General features: G+C 44.2%; 1 protein-coding gene across 2 annotated transcripts in view; it reads right to left on the bottom strand.

Annotated features, from left to right (window-relative positions):
• LOC121279427 (nucleolar protein 4-like) overlaps window positions 1–15,294 on the bottom strand; it is a 546,201-nt gene that overhangs the window by 214,228 nt on the left and 316,679 nt on the right. The gene's annotated exons all lie outside the window — the stretch shown is intronic.

Raw genomic sequence — 15,294 nt, 5'->3', positions numbered from 1 at the left:
GTTTTGGATGGGTAGTGAGCATCAGGACGTAAATGAGGCCTGACCATGAAAATCTACAAAGGCTTCCCATGGCAACCTCCCAGCTCCCTCTGGCTTCCTGCTGAGGAGGTAAAACCCACCTTATAGTGTTAACCCAATAACCCGATATGGTGAGCTACATTGTCTACCTCAAAATAACCCCACTGCTTTGTTTCCTACAAAACATTCAGTAGAATTTATGTTATTGCAAAGAGCCAGAAAATGCTGAAGCAACATTAGTTCATTAGAGCAATGAGAAGTTATTTTTGTCACCACTAAAGTACTGAAGATGACTGTGATGCTTTACGGGCTTTCATTTTGCAAAGATTTTATTGCTTATAAGATATTAAACCAAGTACTTAGGCTGTGACAGTGAATAGGAATAGGTTCACAGCAGTTGGTTAGTTACATGCATCAAATTAAAATGGTCATTAAAAAAGGGTTCATTTTCTTAATGCATAGACTGTCTTCATCATTATGATGTGCTGAGGAAGGGTTCTATAACTTTGTTGATACTACATGCCAATCATTGGACAGTATATCCTGAATAAATGCTGGAATTTTTAAGATACACATGTTTTAAAAATTCCACTTTTGGTCTATTGGCAAATATGCCCATTGCCTTTATCATGTTGAATACGTAATCTTCATCATTGTTGCATCAAACCTTGCTTCAAAATCCTTGAGTAGATTAAAAATCCATCAATGGTGAAGTAAAAAAGAGCTCTAAAATTAACCAGGGAGGGTGAGGTGTAAAATCAGCAATTGTAAGGAGCACATACAACATATAATGGTAAATTCGCTGCCCACATCTTTGGTTCATACTTATCCACAGTAAAATCCTAAAATTTCATCTGGTAGCATTGGTAATGATACAGTTTGGTCCAGCAGTAAACATGGTGGATGGGCTGGGCGGAAGTGGGAGGGGGCGGGCGCAGAGTTGATTGCCATCCACAACTGGCTGCGCAGAGCCATTTTATGCAGGCAGGCCAATTAAGACCCGCCCAATGTAAAGTGCGGCCAGTAGCACTCAGCACTACCTGTGTGGGTGGGGGGGGTGGGGAGGGAGAGTCAGGGCCTGCGCTCTTTTGCGTGCATGCGAAAGAGTGCAGCAATCTCCCTGAGGCATGGAGCTGCCTCGGGGAGATTTAATGGTTTAGAAAACCATTTAATAAATAAAGTAAAAAATTATTTAAACAAGTCCCCTCATGTGACAGTGTCACGTGAGCTGGGACATGTTTGTGAAGTTAGGAAAATTTATTTATTTATAAAGGCTTCAGGAAACCTCATCCCGCCCGTGGATGAGGTTTCCTGAAAAACGTGAAGACCGCTTGGGCTCTTCGCCTGCCCAGTAGCCTTAAGGTTGGATGGGCAGCGTTCATAACTAGTTTAATTACTTATTTAATGGCCTTAATAGGCCGTTGACATGTTGGCGCGTGCCCACCGAGTGAAATATCGAGATGATGCGCGATGATGTCAGGACACATGCCTGACGTCATTGCGCACTATTTTACATGTCAGCATGTCGGGCCCGCCTCCGCGCACCCACCAGAAGATTCTGCCCATGACTCCATCAGAGTCTCCAGGCCAAAGTTCTGTCTGGTAGAACCCATACCATAGCATTGCTTGATTATATCAGTCTTCCAATTAAAAATGAACAATCTGCTTGTGCAGTCTTTGTGGAAGTTTATCAATTCTGCTTTCCCCACCCACTTTCTTGTCACGTTAATGAGGTGATGCCCCCTTTACCCCAACATGGGGTGGATTTAATACTCCGCTGACGGATTTGAAAGCCGTGAGGTGCAGAGGCGTGGAGTAGTTGGGCACATTAAATACAGTGGATTGCCTGCCGGCTGCCCAGCTGCCCACCCCTGCCCTGGGGAGGGGAATCCTTTGACAGGGTTGCCTGTGGCCGCAACTGAAACCAGGCAGGCAAGGGGGCCTTTGAGTCTACCTGGAGCAATGGTCCCTTAGGTTGCCACCAGGAGGCTGCTTCAGAAAGATGCATTGTCCCTCATTGCCTGAGGGGGCCTGGAGGCTGACTGGAAAATTCCAGTCAACCTCCAAGAATTAGCCTTAAGTGACCATTAACCATATGAATTGGCTACCCATTGCCCTATCCCAACTCCAGGATAAAGACCCAGGGCTGGGATGGTGCCAGGGAACCAGCACACTGACCTATAGTGCTATTTTTAGCGGGGTCTAAAAATTCAGATCTCTGAGCACATTATTCCCACGTCCAGCTATTGCCTTGTTTGAAATCAATGCACTCACAATGCTTACTGGATCTCCTCTAATGGCCCGCGACCCAGGATCATGAGCCTCCTTCATTCCACTGCCCAAGCACACCCAAACCACTTACCCCATTAACTCTTCTCATCCACCTATGTGCCAATGGTTGAATCCCCCCTCAGTCATGCAGCCATGGGGATCCACGTAATTGGCCATGGCTGACTCCCCATTCTTTCCACTTGAAATGCTCCTGATCTATTGCATACCCCATGTGTCCCTACAAAAATTTCAAACTGGCTCTTGATGAGCCGACAATAAGCTCATTAACATGATCTCATTAACAAGGCCAATATCTAAATCCGGCAGGCTGACAGATTCCATACTCCCTCCCTGCTTAAAGCAAAATCATCACCACAGCGACCGTAAATCAGCATCATTGCTGGCAGTGCTACATTTCACTCCCACTTGCCTCCGTACTCACTCCTGTACGGGGTAAAAATTCTGTCCCTGGTATTTGATGTAAATCAGTGCTTCTGATATTATCAGCCTAATGGAACAAATACTGCTATTGTTATAAAACAGCATTCAGGCAATGGCAGAGAAGATCTCAGAATAAATCTAATTCATTGTGGTAGCATTAACGGCCATACAAATGGCAACTATCAAAAATTGATATGCATTGAACTGAAAGGCATGGTTGTCACAGTAATCATTAGCTATGGACAATCTCTGTGCGGCAATGTCATAGTTCATGTGCACTTGCAATACTGTATCATGTTTTGAAGAACACCAGGGTGTCCAGCGTGTGGTCCCCTCAGCTATTTACTAATGTAGGTCTACTCACTTAAAATAAGTCAGAATTACAAAGTAACTAGTTCCAGAATCAGCATTATGACACCACTAATTTTAGTTTCTGGGTTATTGTACTGACTTTAGTTAGATTGTTGAGATTGGTTCTAAATTTACCTCAATGCAAAGATATTAGCCCTGAAATTCCACTGGAGTTACCTCAACTCCTGCCATAACTTCAGTGGCAAATTGGTGAAACCCCAAAATGAGTTGTGTAAACATCACTCTCAGCCATTTTTGCTGTTTCTCTTGAGGTTCCCCCCATTCCTGCTGAGGTTACAGGGAAATACCCACAGAATATCTAGACCAAAACTTTTGGATTATAAAATGTAATGGTATATTTTACAAATTCATAACTTTAGCCTGTGACATTCACAGGAAGGTGGGGAGTAAAGGGAAGATGTTTGCAAAGGGGAAGCACTTTGCCTTCCCTAGATTTCCACACCTGGAAATCTAGTAAGGGCAAAAGTCCTTCCAAAATTTAACAGCAAGACCTCTCATCATAATTTATTTGCACTGCTCCAATATCTTGCATTAATATACAGCCTCCAATTGCCTTCATGTAGCACATCCCACAACCACATGATATCCCAAAGCACTTTATACCCAACTAAGTATTTTTGAAGTGTGGTTACTGTTGTAATGCAGGAAACACAGCACCTAATTTGTGCGCAGCAAGCTCCAACAAAACCAATGTGATAATAACCAGATAATTTATTCTGAAATATTGATTGAGTGATAAATAATGGCCAGGGTGCCAAGGATAAATCCTGTATTCTTCTTCAAAATAGTGCCATGGGGTTTTTTTATATCCACCTGGAGGGCAGATAGGGCCTCCTTTTACATCTCTCCCAAAAGGTGGCACCTCCCTCAGTTCTGCATTGGAGTGTCAACCTTGATTCCTGTGCTGGAGTCCTGGAGTGAACTCACAACCTTCTGACTCAGGAGTGTAAGTGTGACCAACTGTGTTAACAGTTTGCTGTTCATGTTGTTAAAGATATACAAGTGATGGGCATTGGTTGATTAAGGACAGGGATCATATATAAAGAGAATCAGCTGGGACACAAGGGTAGTAGTCAGGAGGCAGAGATCTAAAAGGCTGCATACTGTGAAACTACTATCCAAGGAAAGGAATTGTGTCTTATTTTGTACTTCACCATCTGGTTTGGATCCATATAACAAACTGAGCCATGACTCACTCCATAACTTCATTTTGGGGTCAATTTTAATTTCAGGTGGGTTTCAGTGCAAAATGTGCATGCAAAGAGTTTAAAACCCAGGCTAATTAATTTCCCAGGGATAATTAACATGACACCAAAACATAGGGCTGAAATCTCCAGTCAGCGAGCGGGGGCGGCTCCCGCTTGCCGACGCATAAAATAACGTGTGATGACGTCAGGCGGGCATCCCGACATCACCGTGCGTCATTTAGATTTTCAGTTCGGCAGCCAAACTGTCAAAGGCTTATTAAGACCTGTTAAAAACTAATTTAAACAATTAAATGAGCTGCCTGTTCAACCTTAAGGTTGGTGGGCAGGCGAAGAGCCCAGGCGGCCTTCACATTTTTCATGAAACCTCATCCACGGGTGGGATGAGGTTTCATGAAGTGTTTAAAAATTCAATAAACATTTTTTTTAAATCATTGATATGTCCCAGCTCATATGACACTGTCACATGAGGGGACCTGTTTTAAAAGTTTTCAAATGCTTTATTTAGAAATTTTAAACATAAACAAATCTCCCTGAGGGAGATTTCTGCGCTCTTTCACGTGCATGCACGAAACAGCGTACTCCCGACTCAGGAAATCCCTTCCGCCCACATAGGGAGCACTCAGTGCTTCCAGGCGAATGTCACGCTGGGCTGGCCTTAATTGGCCAGCCCACACAAAATGATATCGGAAATCTGAAAATATATTCACTTTCACTGAATAATGTGTAATGTTGTCTTTCAGTGTCATTTATAGGCTTCGTGAGTGCTCCGCTGCATCCTCCCCCAATAGAAGTTCAGCTGCACGCAGCTGGACCAAAAGTGATTCTGGAGGGAGAAGTGTATGTGGCAGGGCCTTTTGCAGCCTCTTGCAAGCACTCCCATGCACGCGGAGCGTTCATCCATCACACTCATTTCACTGTCTCGAGCATTTTCAATGCTGCCTGCTGGGGTTCTCTGTCAGTTGTCCATCTGTGCTGACCTGCATCTCCACCCGCCCACTGACTGCACTCCCATGCAGCACCTGTCCAAAATGAGGCTTCACTCGCTTTCAGTTTCAAAAAGATGTTAGTGACTAAATTCCTCATGGGCTCCTCAGTCCTTTCCCCTCCCCCAGTCACCCATGTCCTTTCCCCCATATCCATAGTCTCTCCTTGCACAACCTTCAACTTCCCCACCGTAACCTTCCAGCCCAAACCCTTGTCATTCCAGGACATCCAGATGAATGTGTACATTCCCTACCTTCATGAAAATCCCACCCCCATCCACAGTGACCTCCCTGACCTCCTCTTTCCCACCACCCCCCCGTGTCCGTGTTTACCTCCATATCCCCACCAACCATCCTCGGTGCCCATTCTATCGATACCATCGTACCCTCACCCTCCCACCCTATCGGCTCCCTCTGCCCCATGTTACTCTAACCATTCCCTCCTGTTACGCCCATCTTGAGTTTGCTTCCCAGGAGGCAGTCATTGACTCCACAGATCCCTCCCATGCATGTTCACCTGGTCATTCCACGTCCCCATACCTTCTTCCCCCCTTACTCCTTCCTCCACCCTTACTCCCTCCTTCCCCCGGACACCTTCTCCCCTCCAAACTCCCTCCCTTACACCTTTCGACCCCCTTACACCTACCTTCCCAATTGCACCATTCTCCCTGTTACGTCTTCCCCTCTCTGGATTCCTTTCTCCCCCCCTTACTCCCTCCTCCTCCCATACTCCCTCCTCCCCCTGGACACCCTCCTTGCCCCTCCCCACCTCACCATCCCCTGACACCTTCGCCCCCACTCCCCTCCCAACCTCACCCCGCTGACATTCTCGGCCCCGCCCCCCCCCCCTCCCAACCTCACCCCCCGAGGCACCTTTGCCCCTCCCTCCCAACGTCAACACCCAACACCTTCAACCACTCCCAACCTAACTCCTGATACCATCACCGCACCCCCAACCTCACCCCTGACACCTTTGCCCCCCTCAACCTCACCCACCGACACCTTCACACACCCCCTCCCAACCACACCCAACACCATCGCAACTCCCTCCAACCTCTCACCTGCGGTACACCTTGCTCTCTCTCCCCACCTTCACCAATCAACTGTACCAGCCCACGACGAAGTCCGTAAAGTTCGGAAGCAGTTCCAAAGAATCAACAGAGACCATGGAAGATGGTGTGAGTCTACGGCTTTATCCATGAAGTTCCAAAGCAGGTCCAAAGCTTCAATGGACACCATAGAAGATAGTGCAAGCCCATAGTGATGTCTGTGAAGCTCCAAAGCCTCAGCGAAGTCGAAGCTGCTGCATGGAGCCCTCCCACCTTCTGAGAGCTGCTTCACGGCAGAGTCAAGTGCATGAGGATCCGCCCAACATACGATGCACATGTTCCTCCAGGGTCTGGTAGCTGTAGGGTTCTAGCATCTTCTTTGCCTCGGATGTCCATGATCTGAGAAAGGCCCTAAAGCAAGTCCCACTGGTGAAACGGTAAATCAGTGGTGCAGGGGATGATTCCGATCAGGCCTTACTTTACATTCCATTAGCGGGATGCAAATCAAATTCATGCTGGCCTCCAGCAGGATTCGCGCAGACATCAATGAATGATCCCAGTGTGATTTCACGCTGACATGAAACCGATTGCTGCCCCTCCCACTAAATTCTCACACACCCCCCCCACACCTGTCACGACGCCCACCGTCAACAGGAGCACAAAATTCTGGCCGAGGTGTCAGATTGCAAAGAAATGCAGCCTAGTGAGTTGCTTTGTTTTGTTAGTTAAGGTACAATTAATTTAAAAGCATTCAGGGAGCCCTGGAATGCTTTGTCATCATGGGGATGAGTGGAGCTTAAGATAGTTCCAGGGTTTCAATTTATCTATGTGTTTCCTGGGGGTGTGAGTGTTCTGCAGCAAGGGAAAAGGCCATACCAAAAAGTGCTACTATTAACAGGCTCCAGGCAGCAGAAATGTTGCTCCGAGCTGGTTCTGTACAGTTGGGGCTGAGAAGACCCAGGATCTGGAAAGGTGGATGAAGGTCACTGACTCCATGCTGGAAAGGGCTAGGGCTGAGAAGAAGCCACTTATAGCTTGGCGCAGCAGGGGGAATCGGAGCTTGGTGAAATCCAGGGTCAGTGCCAGCCCAATGAGGCTAGTTAGCTTTTAAAGAGTTGAAATTGTGCCAGTAGGGGCTGGAGTGCAGACTTGGAAGTCAATGGGGAACAGAGACTCCGGAGATGAAATTGAAACCCTGGGAGGTATACAGTTGTTGAGACAGTCGAGTTGGACTGGTTTTAAGAAAATTCAGAGATTTCATCTTTGAAATTGAAAAGGTTGGAGTCCATCATTAGGGAGACAGAATTTCAACAAGATTGGGTGATTCTGATAATGATGTCTGGGTAAGTTGCTGAGAAATCCATGGAATCTATCTTGGTCACATTTGCTACATCTTGCATAGTGTTGTGTGTTTGACCACAGTTTGCCTGTTAATTCACATGTACCTCATATTAAGTCTGAATGTTAGAGTATACGATATTGTAAATTGTTTTATCTTTTTGATCTTAAAAGCTTGTTTGTTCAAAACCCGTGGAATCTTGTATCCTTACTCTCTTGGCAAGTGTCTTGAATCTCAAACTTTATCTACTTTAAACAAAACGTATTGTTTCCTAAACAGATCTTACCAAAAACATGGGTGTCTGGTCTAGGACAGTAACTCCATCTTCCCTTGACATTGAACAGCATTACTATTGCTTAACACCCATCAACATCCTGGGGGTGACCATAAACCAGAAACTTAACTGGAACAGTCACATAAATACAGCGGGTACAAAAAGGTCAGGGACTGGAATTCTACATCAAGTAACTAATTTCCTGACTTCCCAAAGCCTGTCCACAATCGACAAGGCACAAGTGTGACGGAATACTCTCCACTTGCCTAGATGAGTGCAGCTCCAACAATACTCAAGAAGTTTGGCACAATTCAGGACAAAGCAGCCCACTAATTTGGCATCCCATCCATCACCAATGCACAATGGCAGCTTTGTGTGCCATATACAAGATGCAATGCAGCAACTCACCAAGGCTTCTTCAACAGCACAATTCCAAACCCATGACTTCTACCACCTACAAGAATAAGGCAGCAGATGCATGGGAACATCACCACCTTTTAAGTTCTCCTCCAAACCATACACCATCCTGACTTGGAACTATATTGCTGTTCCTTCTCTGTTGTTGGATCAAAATCCTGCAACTTCCTTCCTAACAACAATGTATGTGCACCTAAGATCAAGAGTTCAAATCTCACAATGGCAAACAATGAAACAATGTAACTTCATCTGAATAGGAACAGATGGAAACGTGCTTGTACTCGAAAGAGTTACACCAGATGAACTGCAGTGGTTTTAGAAGGTGGCTCCCCATCAGCTTCTCATAGGCAATTCGGGGTGAGCAACAAATGCTGGCCTTGCCAGTGATGCTCACATCCCATGAAAGAATAAAAAATATTTCACCTGCTAAATATTGGGAAGACTGTAGCCATTGTCTCAGGCCTTACAAAAAATCTCTGTCCTTGCCATCAATTCCATTTCCATCCCAGGCTAGTGTCTCTGGTTGAACCAGGCTATTCATAATATTAGCATCATTTTGTCCCCAAGCTGAATTTTCAGTCCCATATACTCTCTACCCAAAGAATGCAGACTTCCACCCCATAGCATTGCAACTTCTTCCCTCAGCCTATCATCACTGCTGACTTTCCTGACCTATGCTGTCTCCTGGTCCCCAATGCATCAATGCCTCAAAATTGTCAGTCTCATCTTTATTTTCATCTTCCAATGGCTTCACTCCTTCCTATTTTCAAAACCTCCTCCAATCCTACAACACCTACCCATCCACCCAACGGTCTCCCATGGAACTCTGCATTCCTCCAACTGACTCTGGCTTCTTATTCAGCATTTCAAACGTTCATACCACTATTGTCACCCATGCATTTAAGTGTCTAAGCCTTATGCGCTGCAATTCTACACCTCCCTTCACCGGCTTTTAAAACCTTTCTTAAAATCCATATTTTTCACCAAGCTTTTGGTAACCCTCTCATTTGGCAGGAGTCTATTTTTGTAGGACTATGCGTCTGTGCCATGCTTAACATAAGAACATAAGAACTAGCAGCAGGAGTAGGCAATTCAGCTCCTCAAGCCTGCCACGCCATTCAATACAATCATGGCTAATTTCATTTCAGCCTCAACTCCAATTTCCCACCCACTCCCCATAATCTTTCAACCCATTACTAATTAAAAATCTGTCTATCTCCTCCTTAAAATTATTCAGTGTTCCGGCATCCACTGCAGTCTGAGGTAGTGAATTCCACAGATTCACAACCCTTTGAAAAAAGTAATTCCTCCTCATCTTTGATTTAAATCTGCCAACCCTTAGCCTAAAACTATGGCCTCTCATTCTAGAATGCCCCACAAGGGGAAACATCCGTGCCACGTCTACTTTGTCTATCCCCTTTAGCATCTTATATACCTCAATTAGATCTCCTCTCATCCTTCTAAACTCTAGTGAGTATAGGCCTAAACTGCTCAATCTCTCCTCATAAGACAAATCCCGCATCTCTGGAATCAATCTAGTGAACCTCCTCTGAACCACCTCCAGTGTAACTACATCCTTTCTCAAGTAAGGGAACCAAAACTGTGCACAGTACTCCAAGTGTGGTCTCACCAATGCCTTGTACAGTTGCAACAATGCTTCCCTAGTTTTATACTCTATTCTTTTAGCAATAAATGCCAAAATTCCTTTTGCCTTCTTTATTACCTGCTGTACCTGCATACTAGCATCCAGAAAAAGACCCATTTATCCCGACTCTCTGCTTTCTGTTGGTTAGCCAATCCTCTATCCAAGCTAACATATTACCCCTAACTTCGTGTGATCTTATCTTGTGTATTAATCTTTTGTGCGGCACCTTATCAAAGGCCTTCTGGAAGTCCAGATCTAGTACATCTACAGGATCCCCATTATCCACTTTGCTTGTCACATCTTCAAAGAACTCTAGCAAATTAGTCAAACATGATTTACTCTTCACAAAACCATGCTGACTCTGATGGATTGCATTTTGACTTTCCAAATGCCCCATTACTACTTCCTTAATAATGGATTCCAACAATTTCCCAATGACAGACGTTAAACTAACTGGTCTATAGTTTCCTACTTTCTGCCCCTCCCCCTTTTTGAATAAGGGCATTATATTAGCATTTTTCCAAACCACAGGAACCTTTCCAGAATCCAGGGAATTTTGGAATATTATAGCCAATGCATCCACTATCTTCGCTGCCACTTCCTTTAAGACCCTGGGATGTAGGCTATTACGTCCTGGGAACTTGTCACCCGTTAATCCCAATAGTTTGCTCAGTACTTTTTTTCTAGTGATGGTGATTGCTCTAAGTTCCTAATTCTCTATATCTTCTGCGCTACCTGTTACTATTGGGGTGGTACTGATGTCCTCCACTGTGAAAATTGAGGCAAAATATTAAGCGCCTCTGCCACTTCTGCGTTCCCCACTACTAACTCTCCAGTCTCGTCCTCCAAGGGACCAACATTCACTTTAGTTACTCTCTTTCCTTTTATATACTTGTAGAAGCTTTTGCTATCAGTTTTTACATTTTGCTCTAGTTTTCTTTCATAATTTACCTTTGCTCTTTTTATTATGTTTTTAGTAACCCTTTGCTGATCTTTAAAAGGTTCCCAATCTTCCAGCCTGCCACTGAACTTTGGAATTTGGTATGCCTTAGTTTTTGCCTTTAAGTTATCTTTAACTTCCTTGCTTAGCCATGGATGCTTTTTCCCCCTCTTACCATCTTTCTTCCTTATTGGGATACATTTTGGGTGGGAGGAATTGAATATCCCCTTAAATATCTGCCACTGTTCATCAACTGTCCTACTTGTCGTCTTCCTGCCCAGTCCACTAGGGCCAAATCTGCCCTCATACCTATGTTGTTACCTTTGTTTAACTCCAGAACACTAGTGTGGGACTCAGGTTTTTTGCTCTCAAACTGAACTTGAAATTCTAGCATGCTATGATCACTATTTTTCTACACTATATAAATCCAAGCCATGGTTATCAAGGCAATAAAATGTTCATATTAGGCAGAATAGGAGCCATTTTTGCCATAGTAAAAATGTGATTCGAGCAAAAGTATTGCTATTAGTCTATAGGGTATCTTCCTTCCCATCCCCAGGTTTTGTGAAATATTATATTTCGTCAATTTGTACATATATGATTGGTGATTGTAATAATGGAGTGTATTTTTAAATCAGTTCTAAAAATGGAGAAAAATGAATATAAAGAAGCGTAATATTCTTTACACTAACTAAAAAGTTCTTGGAACTGTTTTAGATAATTACAGTCTTACATCTGTAGCACTGTGTAATTGCTTTAGATCTTTGATTGGTTGCTAAGTATCATCCAGAATTCTTTTTAGTTCTGATTGGTTATTTATGGAAGAGAGTAGTTGTCATATCTGTGACACAAAAGCCATGCTGTGAATCTTTTGGTAAGCCAATTATCATATGAACTGTCACTGATGTAAGGGAATGCTGTACAAATTCTGCCACACAAGTATATAGTTATGAAATCACAGATCCTATTTTTCCTTTCCTACACAATACTTCAAAAATGGAAATGCAGTGCAGCAAATTAATCAGCCTAATGGAAACTCCAATTGCCAGTTCTTGTCAGTTTCCACTACAAATTTCTTTTATTTTTTTTCATGTGTCATGTCTAGAAGACATGAAGAAAAAAATATATAAATCTATATCATCTTCGCTACTTTATAAAATATATTTGTTTAAATAGGCAAAGACTTCACACTGATTGAAGCCTGACTAGCTACGGCTCACACAAAAGGAATCTCTAACCTTCAGAAAACAGCAAGGACCCTGTTACCCCTAAAGGGGTGCAAATGACCCCTGTGATTGCAGAAATTAAATTCCAAGGAAATGCACAAAGACCCTTTACATTTCTAAGGTAGAGCTCTGGCCAACTGAGATGATACATCAGCAAAGACAAAGGGACCCTAAAACCTCTGTTAAACGTATTAATGGATGAAACATTAACCTTCTCAAGAATCCAGACCAGGAATATATATCCTTTGTCCAAACAAAGGGGAAGAAGAGGGAGCTATGTCACATGGACACCACCACCATCACCACCACCCCCCACCCCCACCACCCCCCCCCCCCCCCCACCCCGCCCCCACCTTGTGGAGCTTAACAAAGGTAGTCTGCCATCATCCATCAACCAAACAGCAGCAGAACCAGAGCTCTGTCCAGGTTTAAATTGCCTGGCCCTCATTCTACACTGTTTCCACTTGAACATCTGAACTTCTGTACCAACCACTATAAGACTAATTCATCTCTATGTGGACATCAGAGCTACTGGAAAAGTGGATCACCCAGTATCAGCTTGAGTTGGTAACCTCTCTGAAAGAATACACCAATGGGCTTTTCATTCTGGATTCTGGACTCACATGAAATTAAATTGTTATTTTGTCTGTGGTCTTTGCCCTGTACCTCTTTCTTTCCCTGATCCCTCATTTATTGTGTGAATGTACTAGGGTTAAGTAGTGACACCCCCTCCCTGCATTTTTAGTATGTGTAAAATAAATTAAACCTTTGATTTCACCCTATCTCAAGTTTGCTGTAGAGTTATTAGTAGAGAATTGGATCACTCCAAAACTGAGGGGTTGGGGAAAAAACACCACCACTTATAATGGGGGAAATCAAAAATCAAAAAAATCACCCTTTTTGTTGAAGGACGGGTGGTGAGAGAAGAAATCAGGGCTGTTTAACTTAAACCCCCTCCTGTCCATTGCACATGGAATGTGCACAAGGTCCAACGCCATGGTCTCCCAGGAGCTGATGTCAATGTTGCCTTTCTTCATATATAAAAACATAAAATGCTGGAAAAACTCATCAGGCCTGGCAGCATCTCTTCAGCATTTTCTGTTTTTAATTCAGATTTCCAGCATCCACAGTATTTGGCTTTTCTTGTATTTCTTCATGTTAGCTTTCAACACATCCTTGAAGCGCTTCTTCTGTCCTCCTCTGGTCCATCTGCCCTGACTGAATTGGGAGGAGACCTGCTTTGGGAGCCTGGTACCTGGCATCTGAACTATATGACCAACCCAACGAAGCTGATGGCAGATGCCTTCTTGGAAGAGGACACTGATGTTGGTGCGCCTCTCCTCCCACTTAATATGTAAGATCTTCTGCAGGCAGTACTGACTTCAGTACTTTGAGGTACCTCCTCTACACTGTCCATGTTTCAGCCTCATACAGTAAGGAAGGGATCACGACCCCATGGTGGATCATGAACTTGGTTTCAGTTTTGATGTCGCGATTTTCAAACACTTGTTTCCTTAGGTAGCCAAAGGCTGCACCAGCAGATTTCAAGCAAAACTCAATTTTTTCGACCTTCGGTGAGAGATCCTTCAATGTTGATCTTTCGAGGTTGATCTTTCATGGATGTCTCGTCTGTTGCATCCGTCGTTTGGGAGCTAATTTGATGGACATAATTGGATAAGCTGGTGATCAGTCCAGCAGTCATCAGCCTCAGTAATTGCTCTGGTAGTGCGAACATCTTTGCGTTTCCAGGCACAGACGATAACGTAATTGATCAGGTGCCAGTGCTTGGATTGTGGGTGTTTCCATGACAATTTGCACTAGTTCTTCTGGCGGAACAGGGTATTGATGATGATAAGCCCATATTCTGTGCATTTGGTAAGGAGAAGAATGCCATTGGGGTTGACATTTTCAATTCCTTCCCTGCCAAGAGTTCCTATCCAGAGATTGGAACCTCTTACAACTCTGGGGTTGATGTCTCCAAGAAGAATAAGCTTGTACTCCTTTGGAATCCAACAGAGAACTTGGTCACACTTGGTATAGAAATCTTCCTTGGTTTTGTTGTTGACGTTCAGAGTTGGGGCATATGCACTGACCTTGGTGGCAAATTGGCTCCGTGCCAATTTGAGATGAAGCGTCATGAAGCTCTCATTTTTTCCAAGAGGGAACTCATAAAGCTGGTTCACAAGTTTATTCTTGATGCCAAATACAAGTCCATAAACTCTGTGTTCTTCTTCTGATTTCCCTTTCCAGAAGAAATTATAGCCACCTTGGTGTTCCTTGAGCTGCCCCTCTCCAGCTCGCCAGGTCTCACTCAGAGTGGCAATGTCAGTGTCATATTGCCAGAGTTCATGGGTGACAAATGCAGTGCAATGCTTTTAGCATTCACTCGCAGGTGTGTCCATGAAGGTCCTGATTTTCCAGGTCCCAAACTTCACTACTTTTGTCTTATGTTTGTTTCTACTGCTGAAGGTGGTCCTTTTGGATGTGACTATCCATTCAGGAGAGGTGAGGCATGCTATATTTAAGGCACCTTTTCTAGCCCCCGCTTGAATAAGGGGTGAGCAGAGTGAATCCTAAAAATGGATGCTCAGTGCAGTTACAGTTGCCAAAAGGCACCCCTGTCACATCCGGGTGCAAGGCGACCATCTTGTAGCTGTTGCTTCCATGACAGATCATGACTAAAAGCGATCAGACAACATAATGCTGCTCTTCTCACCATTTACTGGTTGCCCAAGGGCTTGGGAGATGCACGCAGAAAGAAAGGCACCTGTGCGTGGCAACTTTTAGCATGGAGAAACCATTGCACACCAACTTCCATATGTGTCTTGATAGAACAAAACCTTGAACCAATGGCAAAAAAATCAAAACAATTGGAGGTTTCATTCTGCTGCAGCCTTCGTCTGCAGGAACAGCAGTTGAGATATTCCAGATGGCACATCTTCCTCCTACTGTTTTGCCGTTGAGGACTTGTTTGCCAAAGCCTCGTCTACTAAGTATTTCTACGGCTCCTAAATGGCCTTCACAGCAACTGAAATGGCCCAGGACTTAAGGCGTCCCACTGTACATTACACTATTTTGACCTTACCTTTCTTACTCATTGGCCAGGCCCTG

The sequence above is a fragment of the Carcharodon carcharias genome, chromosome 6 (genome assembly GCF_017639515.1).
Source record: "Carcharodon carcharias isolate sCarCar2 chromosome 6, sCarCar2.pri, whole genome shotgun sequence".
NCBI classification, from domain to species: domain Eukaryota; kingdom Metazoa; phylum Chordata; class Chondrichthyes; order Lamniformes; family Lamnidae; genus Carcharodon; species Carcharodon carcharias.
Note: the sequence above shows the minus strand (reverse complement) of the source record. Positions and strands in the feature narration are given on the sequence as shown.